Source organism: Ctenopharyngodon idella, chromosome 5 (genome assembly GCF_019924925.1).
Source record: "Ctenopharyngodon idella isolate HZGC_01 chromosome 5, HZGC01, whole genome shotgun sequence".
Classification (NCBI taxonomy): domain Eukaryota; kingdom Metazoa; phylum Chordata; class Actinopteri; order Cypriniformes; family Xenocyprididae; genus Ctenopharyngodon; species Ctenopharyngodon idella.
In genome coordinates this window covers 39,776,143-39,791,044 of record NC_067224.1, presented here as the reverse complement: position 1 = coordinate 39,791,044, position 14,902 = coordinate 39,776,143, and the positions used below count along the sequence as shown (strand labels likewise).

The 14,902-nt window shown below is 36.7% G+C and overlaps 1 protein-coding gene across 3 annotated transcripts in view; it reads right to left on the bottom strand.

Moving 5' to 3' along the window:
• Window positions 1-14,902, bottom strand: part of bmpr1ba (bone morphogenetic protein receptor, type IBa) — a 57,503-nt gene that overhangs the window by 31,671 nt on the left and 10,930 nt on the right. For 2 of the 3 annotated variants that reach the window (XR_007930255.1, XM_051894015.1), the window contains exon 3: window positions 9,163-9,229. The gene's annotated coding sequence lies outside the window, so the exon portion shown is untranslated. Of the gene's footprint in view, window positions 1-8,907; window positions 8,999-9,162; window positions 9,230-14,902 lie in introns of all 3 variants that reach the window. The other variant, XM_051894017.1, reaches the window with a different exon arrangement.

Sequence of the window (14,902 nt, the reverse complement as noted above, 5' to 3'; positions counted from 1 at the left end):
TAACTTATACCATACATTCTGGCAAATATCATCCGGGACAGTCTGCATACTACAAAAACAGACAGTCTGCATACTGTGCATACTACAAAAATAGTATACATAGCAGTAATGTAAACAGTAAACAGTAAACAGTATGCTATTTCAAACAGCCACTATTTCATGCTTGTGATTTGATTGACAGCTCAATACAAATAAAAATTGATGGTTGATTAACATTTAAACTAGAGCAACAAAAACACCACAACACCATTGTTTCTGCAGTTAATGGTACTACAGTAAAAAATGCAGAATGGGCTGTGCAGATCAGATCAATCCAAACAGTTCAAGAAAGGAGAGAGAGAGAGCTAACTAAAACTAATAAACAAGCAAAACAAAGAGAAAGAGAGGTGAAATGAACATGGCTTCCTCTTACTGAGGCTTCTGGATAACCAATCAACCAGTAAATCTGTGAAACACATACACAGACTTCTGCCAAACACAACGAGCTGTGATGGAGGTCATCTTTAAGCTTTGACCTTTGACTCTTCTTCCAATTTGTATGAGGTTGACCTTTAACACATATCAAACCCAGTCCAAATGAAGTTGGAGCAAAAAAAAAAAAAAAAGAAAAAAGAAAAAAAACGCAGGTTTTCTTCCTACATAGGCCACATACTCATTCCTGTTAAATATGGTTGTCACTCTTCTTCTAAACACTTTATCTTGTTCTGTATCTTGTTCAGTTATCAACTGGAGTGACAACCAAACTCACTCCTAAATCATTCAGAAGGGCTTTTCACACTTGAAATAGTTAACCCTGGGTCATTCTAAACCCCGGGTAAACGGAATCCTGGGTTACAATTAGAGGTTTATCGATTGATCGGTTTTGCAGATTAATCGCCACCGATAACCGATTGTTCCAGCAAAAATCCATACTGATAGTTTTTTCGGGTTGCGTCCATTGCTAGAGAAGGGTCCGATGTCATTATACTGTACGAGAGCGGCCTCTAGAGGTGAAATCACCGACACCTTGTGTAGTTTGTTTTGACACATCAGACGTGAGCGGGACACTTCAGGTGCGGATTTAAAACAGACAACAAAACAGTATGCTGTTTTAAACATATAAACATATCAGAAACACATTCAATTTCAGTTCTTTTTTTTTTTTCACTGTAAATACATATATATATATTTTTTTTTTTTTAGATAATCATCAATTGTTATAAAATAAAAGCAAATAACACGTCAGTACATATGTATATTGTATGTGAGAGTATACATACAATATACATATATGTCTAATTTCAATGCTATGGTTGTTTTTATTTAGTATCCATTTAAAAAACTATCAGTTGATTAATCGGTTATCAGCCAGTGTGGTCCAACCTAGTTATTGTTATCGGTAAAATCCTAAATCGGTCGACCTCTAACCTTGATACACTGCTCATAATTTACCAGAGGTTAACAATTAATCCTGGGTATTTATATGCTGACGTTTGACACTGTACATTCCAAAAACCTTTTTTGCATATTTGTGGTGTCAGTGTCAATGATTAGACGAGGACACAACCTGTTTATATAAAAGTTCTAGCGTTGCGCATTCTCATATCAAGTTTTTTCTGAATGGACTTTTTTGGACTATAAAAGGTAAGAATGAAACGGTCTCTTCTTCACTCCAATTTTTCACGTTTTGTGTCACTATTCAACATTTTTCCCCTCAAGCACTGGTGTTTCCGTGATTGTCCAAAGCAAAGTCCACCCTACATTTTTTTGTTAAATATCATATTTCACTTGTAAATACATCATAAAACAGAGGACAAATAGTTTTTGAACACCATTTCATGTAGGGGTGTTCGATTCCAGGCTTTTCAAAGTCAACTCAGACTCCCACCACAGGAGTCGACAGAATCTCCTTGACTCCATTTACCATCAAAACAAGGTCAGGAGGAATAATACAAGATTGCAGTCATTATAACACACTAAATTTATTCCCCCTCCCCCACCCCCCGACACAAAACCTTAAATTCCCCTTATTAAAACTACACACTTTCGGCATGTCTGTCCAAATTAGTCAAATTTATCAATGACATTACCTTGAAATGATGAGTAGCCTCAAGGTTGTTACCTAGTTGCCAATACCTAATTTTACATGGGTAAAAGTCACCTTAAAACAGCTGTGGTTGAATATGATGACAGAATTAAACAAACAAGAACTAAAGTAATGTATTAATGATTTTCACAAATTCCTCGCTTCATTTAGTTCACTCTTTGCTGATATAGTTAACTAAACTGCTGTGCTCTACAGGTATTAGAGAATAAGTGAACAAGTGAGTGATTTCTGACAAAGCAACAGAGTCAACAACGAGGGTCAACTCCTGAGTCGAGGAATCAACTCTTTTGGAGTCGAATCCCCATCACTAATTTTATGTTACTTTAAAATGTAGGGAGGTAGCTTAGGGATTTGAGCAGAACGACAGTGTTTTCATTTATTTTATGTCTGTTTATGATGATTAAATGACAAATCCAATGCATCAAATCAGCAAACACACATTCCCCACTAAAGCCATAATGGCAACGACACCCTGACTAACACCCGCCAATCCGTTCCATCTGTTATCCGGCCCACACTACAAACTCATCTTCCAAACGTTTGCTCCTGTTTTCACAGCTGACAGAAGCGATGCGTTAGTCTGTTAAAGGAGCGTTTGTCAGCTTTTGGTTCATGTGAGTGTGTGTTTTGATGCCATTAGGAGAGGTGAGTGTGTTGTCGCTGCCATTATGTGGTGTGTGACATAAAGCGAGGTGTTGATTGTCCAAATGTGGAGGTGTAAGAATCAGCAGCAAAAAATAGACCTTCAGCTGTCTGAACAACACACGCATGCTTTCTAATACTGTGAGCTCCTAAATAACACTGAAACTAATAAAAGCACAAGCAGTTTAAGCCTGTAGCTGCTCAGACAATGGCTATGTTCCCAAACCTAGTGAGTTGCCTATGTAGGTCGTATTTTAAGGCTGTACTCAAAGATATCTTGGTCAAATTCCTAGGTAAGCATTGCATTTATCTGGGATTGCAGTGAAAGCAATGCATTGCAACAAGCTCACTGGGAAAAGCACTGGCAGACAAAGTGAGAGAAAAGTTAATTATAAATACTTAACACTTATTTATTTATTTAATACCAGAAAGTATCAATAAAAGGTTTAAAATTCAAATTTAATTCAATATTTTGCTCAATATTTATGTGGTGTTTTTTTACGCTTTTCAGAGTATAACATCACTGATGCAGCTCACTACGCTTTGGAACAGAGCTTCTGTGTGTATATGTGTGCGAGAGAGTACCTCAAAGGTCAGGGTTTGCAGAGAAAAAGGTCAGAGGTCAGTGTAATGACCTGAAGAGCTTCATCGACCTCACACCTGTTTGAGATCATCCGTTTGGTCACATACCATCACACACACAATATACACCAGTGTTTTCAGGACCACTATTTAGCAGTGAGCCACTGAATTCACAGCTATCAATAAGCTATAAACACACATGGCAACATAGTTCAACTAGTAACGTCCAATTTGTGAACGAATTATTCATTTGAACTGGTTCTTTTTAATTTATTGGTCAAAACTGAATCTAAGCTATGTTCGGAATGGCATACTACTATTTTTTACAGAATGCATACTGAGCATGGTATACTCACTACTACAACATATACAGGACACAACCAGAGTATTCCGGCAGGGATACTAGAAATATTGTATCCCACAGTGCAATGTACCTGACCTTCTTATGGAAGCTTGTTTCCGCTACTAAAAAAAAAAAAAAAGAAAAAAAAAGTAATGGCGACTTTTTATCTCACAATTCTGATTTTTTTCTCAGAATTGCGAGGTTTAAACTAGCAATTTTGAGTTATAAAGTCAGAATTGCGAGATATAACGTAGCAATTCTGACTTATCTCACAATTCTGACTTTTTTTCTCTGAATTGCGACATATAAACTCACAATTGCAAGTTATGAAGTCAGAACTGCATGATATAAACTCGCTATTACATCTTATAAAGTCAGAATTGCATGATAAAATCGCAATTGCTTCTTATGACTTCTTCTCAAAATTGCGAATTTATATCTCGCAATTCTGACTTTATAACATGCAAATGCAAGTTATAAAGTCAGAATTGTGAGATATAAACTCGCAAATCTGAGAAAAAAAAACGTCAGTCTTTTTTCCTCACAATTGCACATTATAACACGCAATTGCGTGTTTATATCTCACAGTTCTGACTATAACTAGCAATTCTGACTTAACATCATGCAATTCTAAGAAAAAATGTCAGAATGGTGAGATATAAATTCACTATTGCGAGAAAAAAAGTCAGAATTGTGAGATAAAAAAAATAAATTAAAAAGAAAATCGTAATTACCTTTTTCATTTTTTATTTAATGGCGGAAATTTAGATGCCTTCTTGCTTAATGTTTTGAATGCACAAACTACAAAATGTGAAGACATTTTACATAAAATTGGACTAAAAATACTAAATAACTTTTTTATTTCCAAAATAATGACTGGGTGCCATTAAAAAACAAGCACATATTGATGTCATGTGACACTATTGTTTGCACAACAAGCGGTGAGTAAATAATGACAGAATTCCTATTTTTCCATGAAAACAATCAAAGTTTATCATCTAAATTTATCCTAACAGTGTTTCAGCGCACTAAATGCTTGTTGTTTTGCATTTTATTATTGACTAGGATCAGTTGAAATGGTCAACGGCACACAGACAGTGAGGCAGAGTGAGTGTGTGTGCGTGTGTTAGTGGGCCGTGAGGGGAATGTGTTAGAGTTCAACATGGGTGAATGGAACACAATCAGCACATGCAGGCTGCTCCACATTTATTCTGCTTAAAGACAAACACACACACATTTTCACACACTAACGAGGGCCATCGTGGCTCCGCTGCCACCTGGCTCATCCCTCCAATTAAGAATTCCCTAACGAGGTGCCAATTAGAGGAAAAGAAAGAATGATACAAAAGCAAAGGGTTGCAGAGGGCAGAAAACATTAAACAGAGAGAGAAAGAAACAGACAAAAAGGCAAGATCAAGTGATGGCAATTACACATGACAAGACAGAACGCAGACAGAAATGTGTCTGTTTAGACTCCCTATTTGATCTATTCTTGCTTTTTTCCTCGTTATCGTCAGGAGTTTAAAGGGCAAGTGTTTGAGATTTGAAAATGTGCTAAAAGTGGTCAAAGGAAGCCCCTATTCACCTTAAAATTTATATAGTGGTTAAAGATCAAGATGGTAACAGAAATGTTGTAGGTTCGAACCCCGGAAAAGTTTTGTTCATGACAGAAATGGTATGTATGGTTGAGTTGCACTGATATTAAAATTCTGGGTGATTTGGGTGAACACTATGTAACTTTTTTGTGCTCTAGCAGTTATTAAACAAAACTGCATGCGTCTTGTGGAAGAACATTGCAGCCGGAGCTACTTCTCTCTGTGTATGTATATGACGAGTCATGCAGGGAACTAGGATACTCCACAGCGGTTGGCGTCCCACTCGGTCTAAAATAGTCTGAATATTAAAAGACTTATTATAGGCGTATTGTATAAGACAAAACACGGTTTGGAAGATGGATTCATGATGTACTCGCTCATTATATAAATTCTGGACAAAAAAAAAGTTACATAGTGTACCTTTAAATAAGCCAAAAATACATTTCTTGATATGGCAGAAACTGAAAAATGGCCGATAATTATTATTATTTATTTTTTTTTAAATATTAAATTATTAGTGTTTTAAAGATTAACTTTAAGTAAGCATTAGATGACAGCAAAGGTAATCTAAATGTAAAAATGTAAGAAAATAAGTTAAAATTAAATCAATACTGATAATTAAAAAAATCTCTAATATTGGCTGTTAAACAATGGGGAATTCACTAAGAATTAATTGCAGCCACTTATGGTGTCATATAGGCACCCAATTCACAAAAAAATGAAGCAAATCAGGTAATGGCATAAACATCTCCACAACATTTCAGTCTGGACATAAAACCTCAACTGTTTTTACACCTGCACGTCTCAAAAAAAAAATTACGCAAATGGATCCTACTTAAAGCTCTGATAACAACCCCCACACAGGCATTCCACTGGAGGTCAGGACCTCTGAACATGACCTTCGACCTCTGTCTTAGGATCAGTCAGTCAGGGCACTGTGAAAAAGTCGACTGCCTGTGAAAACATACAATATCCCACCCGGAAGAAAAGAAAGACAGATGAATAGAGTAAAGAGACCAAGAGGAGAAAGGATGAGGAATTGAAGTGTGCATGTGTCTTTATATCAGTCAGCTCGGTCTGACCACAAACCGCCCACTTAGACAGGAAGAGATTGTTTGAGCGATATGTAAATGCGGCAACCGCTTTGTTTTGTCTTTGCATGTCATTTAGTGGTGGGTTTATCTTAAATAGATCATACCACATACAGGTGTGGAAAAAAAGGCATCTAATTGATATTAAATGCTTCAAACAAAATTGTGATTATCCTTCAAAGATTTCATGCAACTCATACACGTTCACTGTAACCAAAATCCCTTTAAAACAAGTCATTTCACTCAGCGGCCATCTTTGAAGCGCCTCTTGGGCATGCAAGTGCAGCTCCTATCTCTGTGAATGGGGAAACATCAAATTCTCCAAAGCTGTTTGCCAAGCTTTCGATTAAATTTCATATTTGAAATCAATGAAATCTGACAATAACTGTCTCATAATTTTTGTTTCTAAACGATCGAATCATGACAAAAAAAAACGGTATTTTTCAGGCTGGATCAAGCTAATGCACATGCGCAGTCCTAAAGTGCGCGTCTCTTGTGTCTCATTTCGGAGGCGCATGTCTGACTGTTTCTATAGGAACCGGCCACTGCAGTGACTTTACCAATCAGAGTTTTGGCTCTTATTTAGAAGGCGGGACTTATTCCGCCATATTGTGCATTGCACTTTCTCCCATTCAAAACAATGCGAGTGACGCGTCTTGTGTTATTCTATAGTCTTTGCTGTACCATCCTGGGAATTTGTAAACATGATGTGTGTTTCACAGCGAACTGATAAAAATGTGTGCACACTTCTTGAAACTGTGGCCCAAATCCACCTAGTAAAAAAAAACTATACCAAATTCTATTTAAAATACATTTATTTCATACTAAGTATACTTCAAATCCATTCACCTATTTATTGACATATCACTTAAGACTTACTGATATAAAATTATAATTAAACTTTATTTAAAGTATTTCTTTATTGCACAATGCACATTTCTTAATATTATGCCTAAATGTGTTTTAATATCACTATTAGTAAGGATTGTATGATAATAATAATATTAATAAATATCAAGCTTTATAATGGCAGTGAATGGGGGCAACGAGTTTGAAGCTCAAGAAAGTACATCCATCCATCATAAACGTACTCCACATGGCTCCAGGGGGTTAATAAAGTCCTTCTATAGCGAAGCGATGCGTTTGTGTAAGAAAAATATCCATATTTAACATATTTAGTTATAAAGTAAAATATCTAGCTTCATCTAGACCGCTTTCCGTATTAAACTAAATTAGTTGTTCCAATTTAATTGCAGGGTATTTTTATTTACCACATAAATATGTAAATGTATTTTTAGTATACTTAACACAAAATAAATGTGTTTCAAATACATTTTAGTATTATTATTTTTTTTTTTTTTTTTTTTCACTAGGGCACCCAAATCATTTCTGGAAAATTCTTGCCATATTTAAGAACAATATGCATCAGACATGGGGATCCAGTTTTGTCTAGTTAGCCCCTGCTGGTTAAGATGCACTACCTACCATATTGATAACAAAAAAGCATATTTCTCTGTTAAAAGCGATTGAAAAGTAGCATATATGTATTAAAATATATAAATATATAAAGTTTATATACTTTTTAACCACAAATGCTCGTCTTGCACTGCTCTGCGATGTGCCACGCATTACGTAATCACATTGGAAAGGTCATGCATGATGTAGGTGGAAGTACTGTGGTAGGGTGAAAAACTCTATCTCATTTTCTCCTCCAACTTCAAAATTGTCCGACATCATTGTTGTACCTTTTTTTGTAAGGCCGTTTGACTTAGTCTTTGCATGTTCGCTTTGTAGACACTGTATCGGTATTTTTGCCTACGTCACACGTGACCTTTCCAATGTGATTATGTAATGCATAGCACATCACAGAGCAGTGCAAGATGAGCATTTGTGCTTAAAAAGTATATCTTTTTTTTTTTTTTTTTTTTAGAAAATGACCGATTGTTTCGCAAGATAAGACCCTTATTCCTCATCTGGGATCATGTAGAGCCCTTTGAAGCTGCACTGAAACTGAAATTTGGACCTTCAACCCGTTGAACCCCAGTGAAGTCCACTATATGGAGAAAAATCCTGGAATGTTTTCCTCAAAAAACATAATTTCTTTTCGACTGAAGAAATAAAAAACATGAACATCTTGGATGACATGGGGGTGAGTAAATTATCAGGAAATTTTAATTCTGAAGTGAACTAATCCTTTAACAATCTCAGATGCTCACAACAGATCCGTCTTGAACCATTTAAGCATTTTTATTACAATTCACTTCCTCGATGAAGGAAATGAATGAGATTTTACTTCCAGAACCTGCCTTTTGCGCTCTGTTTCCAATGACACACAACCCTGGTGTGTGTGTGAGCAGGTGGTGGAGTGGATCTAGGGGTCAGCAGTCGTGCTTCAGCTCCCAAATATAGAGCGTCCGTGTCACCGACTACGAGATGCAGATCTCATATCACGCCACAGTCGACCCTCTCTCTCCCGTTCACACTACCGTCTTTATCTGCCCTCCACAGACTGGCATTCAGAGCAGTATCATGTGTGTAGTGTTGTCTGTCTGTTGTCTGTACACTCACCAGAAACATAAAACCACCTCAGGGCCCCCCGAGCATGACCTCTGACCTCTCTTCCTCTCCACAGATATGAGACTCCTGGCCACTCTCTCTGCTAATACAGAGTGTGTTTGCGCACATATAGGTTATGGTATACCTAAAGCTTCCACGTTGATCACGTTACAGTGGTATAAACTTTACCGGTTACAGCAGGGTCTCGACCAGCAGTGAACGCATATGTAAGGTAAAGCTGTGTTGAGAGTGTGCGACTGTGTTTACCTGCACAGGTATCGCTGTCCCGCATACATTAGATCCCACGAACCATCGAACCTTCAGCACTGTGAATCTGTAGGAACAAACAATACCATTGTTTTACAATTACAAAGGCAAGCAAAGCAAATATGACAACATGAATATGAACAAATGACTTATGGGATCCCATAAAGTATATGGAAGCTTAAGTCAAACAAAAAAAAATGTCATTGTATTATATGTACACAAAATATCCCATTTTTTGTTTATAAATGATACCTGCTTTGATACAAAATATCATAATATCTTTTTAAATAATAAATGACACTTGCTTTTAGACTCTTTTTAATTTGAATCAGTAATCACCTCAGAACACCCTCATCTAGTGAAACCTAGCATTATTACTTCCTATTTAAGTAAAAAAAATTTTTTTTTTTTTTTTTAAATGACACATTGACACAATGAATTCATAATGGTGAAAACATTTGGTTTTTAATATAAAATCTTTTTTTTAAATAAGTAAAACCTATACAAAAAAAGGTAACACTTTACAATAAGGTTCATTAGTTAGTAATGTATTAACTAACATGTACTAACCATGAGCAATACATTTGTTACTGTATTTACTAATCTTCGTTAACGTTAGTTAATGAAAATACAGTTGTTCATTGTTTGTTCATGTTAGTTCACAGTGCATTAACTAATGTTAACAAGATTTTAATAATGTATTAGTAAATGTTGAGATTACCATTAACAAAGATGAATAAATACTGTATAAGTGCAGTTCATTATTAGTTCATGTTAACTAATGGAGTTAACTAATGTTAACTAAAGAACCTTATTGTAAAGTGTTACCAAAAAAATATATATTTTACATTTCTTAAAATCCACTAAATATGTGTGATATGATCTCATAAAAGTTTTCGATTTTTTCATTGTTTAATAATAAACTTTTATTCATTCCTATAAATGTTTTATGTTAAAGAAATACTTGAATATTTGGAAAATAAAGTGACATTGTGGGGGTGTCTGCTACCAAACTATGGCGAACCAATCGGTTGACAAAACTGTTAAAGGGTTATTGGCTGATTATTAGCTGCCTGATGCTGCTGATTTCTGATGTCATGTCACAGCATGTTTCCACCAATCAGATAAAGAAAACATCTAATGTGAAACACAAGACTTCAGACACAACCACATCAGCACCAGTCACAAGTCAGTCAATGTAATCGAATCTGTGAAAGAAAAGCCTTTTATACTGAGAGAGAGAGAGAGAAGGGGCGGGGGATGTGTTTAAATGAGTTACAGACATTAGCTCTAATTCAATCTGGGCTACAACGTGTATGGCAAAAACAAATATTTTTGTACATTCACGGCTCTCTCTGCCTCACACACACACACACTGAATTTACTGCCGTTTATCAGTGAAAGCTGAATCAGTTTATATGTGGGCTAGGGCTGCACGGTTATGACAAAAATCATAATTGTCAATTATTCCCTTAAAATTGTATATGCGATTATTAATTACAATTATCACAATTTACATTGAATGATGTTTTGAATAGCTGTAAACCATTGTAAACCAAGAGTTGAAACCACTCTTCCTGAATTTTTTTTTATTGCTTTTCTATAGCATTAAGCCTCAAATGTCAACTGTACATTGGTTTGGTTTCTTCTTTAAATAAAAAAAAAAGTAAACATATGCATGGTATAATAATTGGGGCTTTCGCACCGGGTTGTTCTAGGAACTTAGTTATAGAAACTAGCCACCAGGGTGGTTCCTCGAGAACTGATGTTCCCCTAGGGCCATTTTCCTGGTTGCATTTTCACCGCCAGTAGCTTTGCCGTGTGGCTGATGCCCAGTGTCACTAGCTGAGCAGAAATACATAATCATGTTTCGCTTGGTCTGCTCAAAGTCACACTGGATTTTCTCCTTAGCGTAAGGTTGAGAGGACCATCTATCACCGTTTTTCATGTTTTCTAGAGTTAGTTTGTGGAGTAAATATATAGGCTGTGTACACGGCTTTTTAAAAATGGTGGGTGCTGGTGTTTCACGTGCGTTCGACCAATCAGTTTGACCAATCAGTGTACACTTAATTCACTGGTAGTTCCTTCTGTGCTGGGTTAGACCTTTTACACTCTGAAGTGGTTGTGATTCGCCTTTCACAACGTAACATGCTCTAAACATACTTCTTAAGCATGCAGAATAATTACATATATATATATATATACATATATATATATATATACATATATATATATATATATATATATATATATATATATATATATATATATATATATATATATATATATATATATATATATATATAAAATTATTCTCCATTTGCTTTTCTGTTGTATCTCAGGATGCCCGTCCCGAGGTCACTAGAGTACATCAGCTTCGGCTTGGATCCAGCCTCTTATGAAGACTTCAGATGACCAACACCTGTGAAGAGATGACCCCAACCCCTGCGAGGACTTTAGCCGTTCCGAGTGGAACCCGTCTTGGAAAACCTCTGTATGACCCTGGCCACTGTGCTGTAACTCAGTTTCATGGTGTTACCAATCTTCTTATAGCCTAGGCCATCTTTGTGGAGAGCAACAATTCTAATTCTCAAATCCTCAGAGAGTTCTTTGCCATGAGGTGCCATGTTGAACATCCAGTGATCAGTATGATCAGAGAATTGTACTCAAAGCACCAAATTTTAACTGCTCTAATACAAGATCCACACATTTGTATGATCCTGTTAAGCAGACAAAAACATGAACATGATGAATAGGACACGTGGCTTTGCATGGTTAAAAGACATAGAGCTGTTATCACTTAGGGTGTACTCACTTTTGTTGCCAGCTATTTAGACAATAATGGCTGTATGTTGAGTTATTTTCAGAGGACAGTAAATCTGTACTGCTATACTAGCAGCAAATTGACTATTCTAAAATATATCTAAGTTTCATTTCTATAGTGTTGTCCCTTGAGAAGATATACTAAAATCTTTGCTGAAATGTGAGGGGTGTCTCACTTTTGTGAGATACTGTATATATATTTTAATTCACATTCACCTTCAATTCACATATATAAAATGTTTATTTGTTTTTTTTGTTTTTTTGGGGGGGGGGCATCTGTAATCGTGGCATCTGTAATCGTAATCGCGATTAGAAATTCGAATAATTGTGCAGCCCTAATGTGGGCCCATAAAGATTTTGGACATCTTAAACTTAAAAATATCGGTTACACTTTATTTCATTTCACTTTAATTCATAGTTTTCACATGATGTCACACACTTATAGGAACACCCACCTGGAGGGCAGGACAAGGCTTTCCTCCATTGCCTGCCAGTGATTTTTACCAGGTTTGTACAAAGTACTAATGAAGTAATAATGTGATATTAAAAGACCAAATTCAGTATACACTTTATTTATATTGGCATGTAGATGTCTTCAGGCCAGGACTCTTATCAAACATGTGAAGTTTGGGGCAGATCGGACACTGTATGCCTGAGTTACAACAGCTTCCTCCTTCATGGTGAAACATCAGATTTGTCAGGCCGCCATGGACACACCCTTCAAATGAAAACTCAAGATCTTCGCAATTTAACATCGCTAAGGCCTTAGGATTAGATTGACCAAATATGATGTTGATCTGATTAAATGTCTATGAGTAGTTAATCACAGTGTGACTGTATGAATATTGGCATGTAAATGTCTTCAGGCCAGGACTCTAATAAAATATGTGAAGTTTGGGGCAGATCGGACATATGCCCGAGTTACAACAACTTCCTGTTTCATGGCAAAGCTTTGAATTTTGTCAGGCCACCACGGACACGTCCTTCACCGAAAACTCTAGATCTTCGCAATTTAACGTTGCAAAGGCCTTTGGATTAGACTGACCAAATATGATGTTGATCTGATAAAATCTCTAGGAGGAGTTTGTTAAAGTACAACGTCTGGAAATGGCAAAATTTTTGCAGTTTTTGCAGAGAAAATCCAAAATATCTCACTTCCTGTTGGGTTTTCAGATTTTGCACCCCGGGACTTTTTTGTAGGTATTGGGCTGTTACATGTGTCTACCAAATTTCATACTCGTACGTGAAACGTAGTGCAAAGGGCGCTTAATTGAAATTTTGTAGGTGGCGCTATCGAGCCATTTTGCCATACCTAATTCTGAAACCCATATCAGACATAGATTTTCACTACTTCTGATGCGTGTGCAAAGTTTCATGAGTTTTTGAGCATGTTTAGGCCCTCAAAAATGCAATTCATTTCAGAGAAGAAGAAGAATTGACTGAGCAATTACAATAGGGTCCTCACACAATCGGTGCTCGGGCCCTAAAAACACTTAACCATTTAACACATTGAGTTCATATTCTGGGCTCATCTCGACTGTATATTCATCATCAATAAGGTTTGTACTGGGTTTGGTCTTTCAATATCACTGTTTAAGGCACTTTAAGTGTTTTTCACGTTAGGGGAAAAAACGTCTCGCTGTTTTCAGTGATTGAAATACTGCAGCAGGTGCTGGATATGGATCACAGGTGCCCAAAACTTTCATTTCGTTCACATATTTTTGTTTTTCTTCATTGAGATAAAAAACTGACAAGCCTGTAATGCAGTTCTGAACTGACTGAAAACTATAGATTCATGTCATTTTCTGATGCTTTTTAGTGGTGAGTGCCTTAGACAGGTGCAATTACCCATAATTCTCTGCTCATTAACCTGAATGACTCAACAAATGAACCAACCTGTAGGAATCAAGTTTTCTGCTTTGGATAGTTCATCAAATCAGCCACATATTGCACACTTGCAACATGGTCTCAAGAATTTTTTGGCCTATTTTATCATCCGCCAAGTTTAATCGCAAAAAATACACAGCACAGAACTAGATGTGTTTGTTAATACTCTAGAGGAAAGGGGGAAAAACACACAAACTATACAGTCAGGACAACACACACACACACACACATACAGAGTTGTGCTGCACCACAGGGGAAAGACTTCACAGTGCATTGGCTTTTACGGCCGTCCAGTTTGGCAGTTGGGTAAAATATTCCGGAGCTAAAATTAGCAGCACGGCACAAAGACCCTCATTGAGAAGAACGTCTGGCACGGAAAACAAAATCACAGTGAACCTGTCCAAACCGTAAGACAGCTCAACAGCTCCCGACGGTTTACCACAAAACCACATCTCCAGATAAACCTTCCTGAGAGCGAGGTGAATCTGATAGCGCCTCAGTCAGACTCAGAATCCGTCTGATGACGCGCTCTAATCCTTAGCAGCGGAAACTCCAAGGATTCCCTCAGAAGTCCCTAAGTGTGTGTGTGTGTGTGTGTGTGTGTGTCTTGCAGACATCTCTATTTCAGCGCGAGTCACTGAAGGATTATACTCACATCTCTTCTTTCACGCTGAGCTTTAACACACACAGAACAACATTGGCTCTGTTGAAAGCTGCTATTGTTCAAGTAGATACTCCAGAACAATAGCAGCCATCAGCAAAGCTTCACAACACCACTAATATATCAGCCTATTACACGTTACAAACTAGTACACTGATATGAGTTTATCTATGGTGATATCTGAAGAGTATGGAAGCTTACTTAAATAAAAAAGGTAATTGTGACTTTTTTTTCCTCACAATTGTGAGTTTATATCTCGCCATTCTGAGAAAAAACGTCAGAATTGCGAGATATAAACCCGCAAAAGGTTATATCTTGCAATTCTGACTTTATAACTCACAATTGTGAATTTATATCCCGCAATTCTGA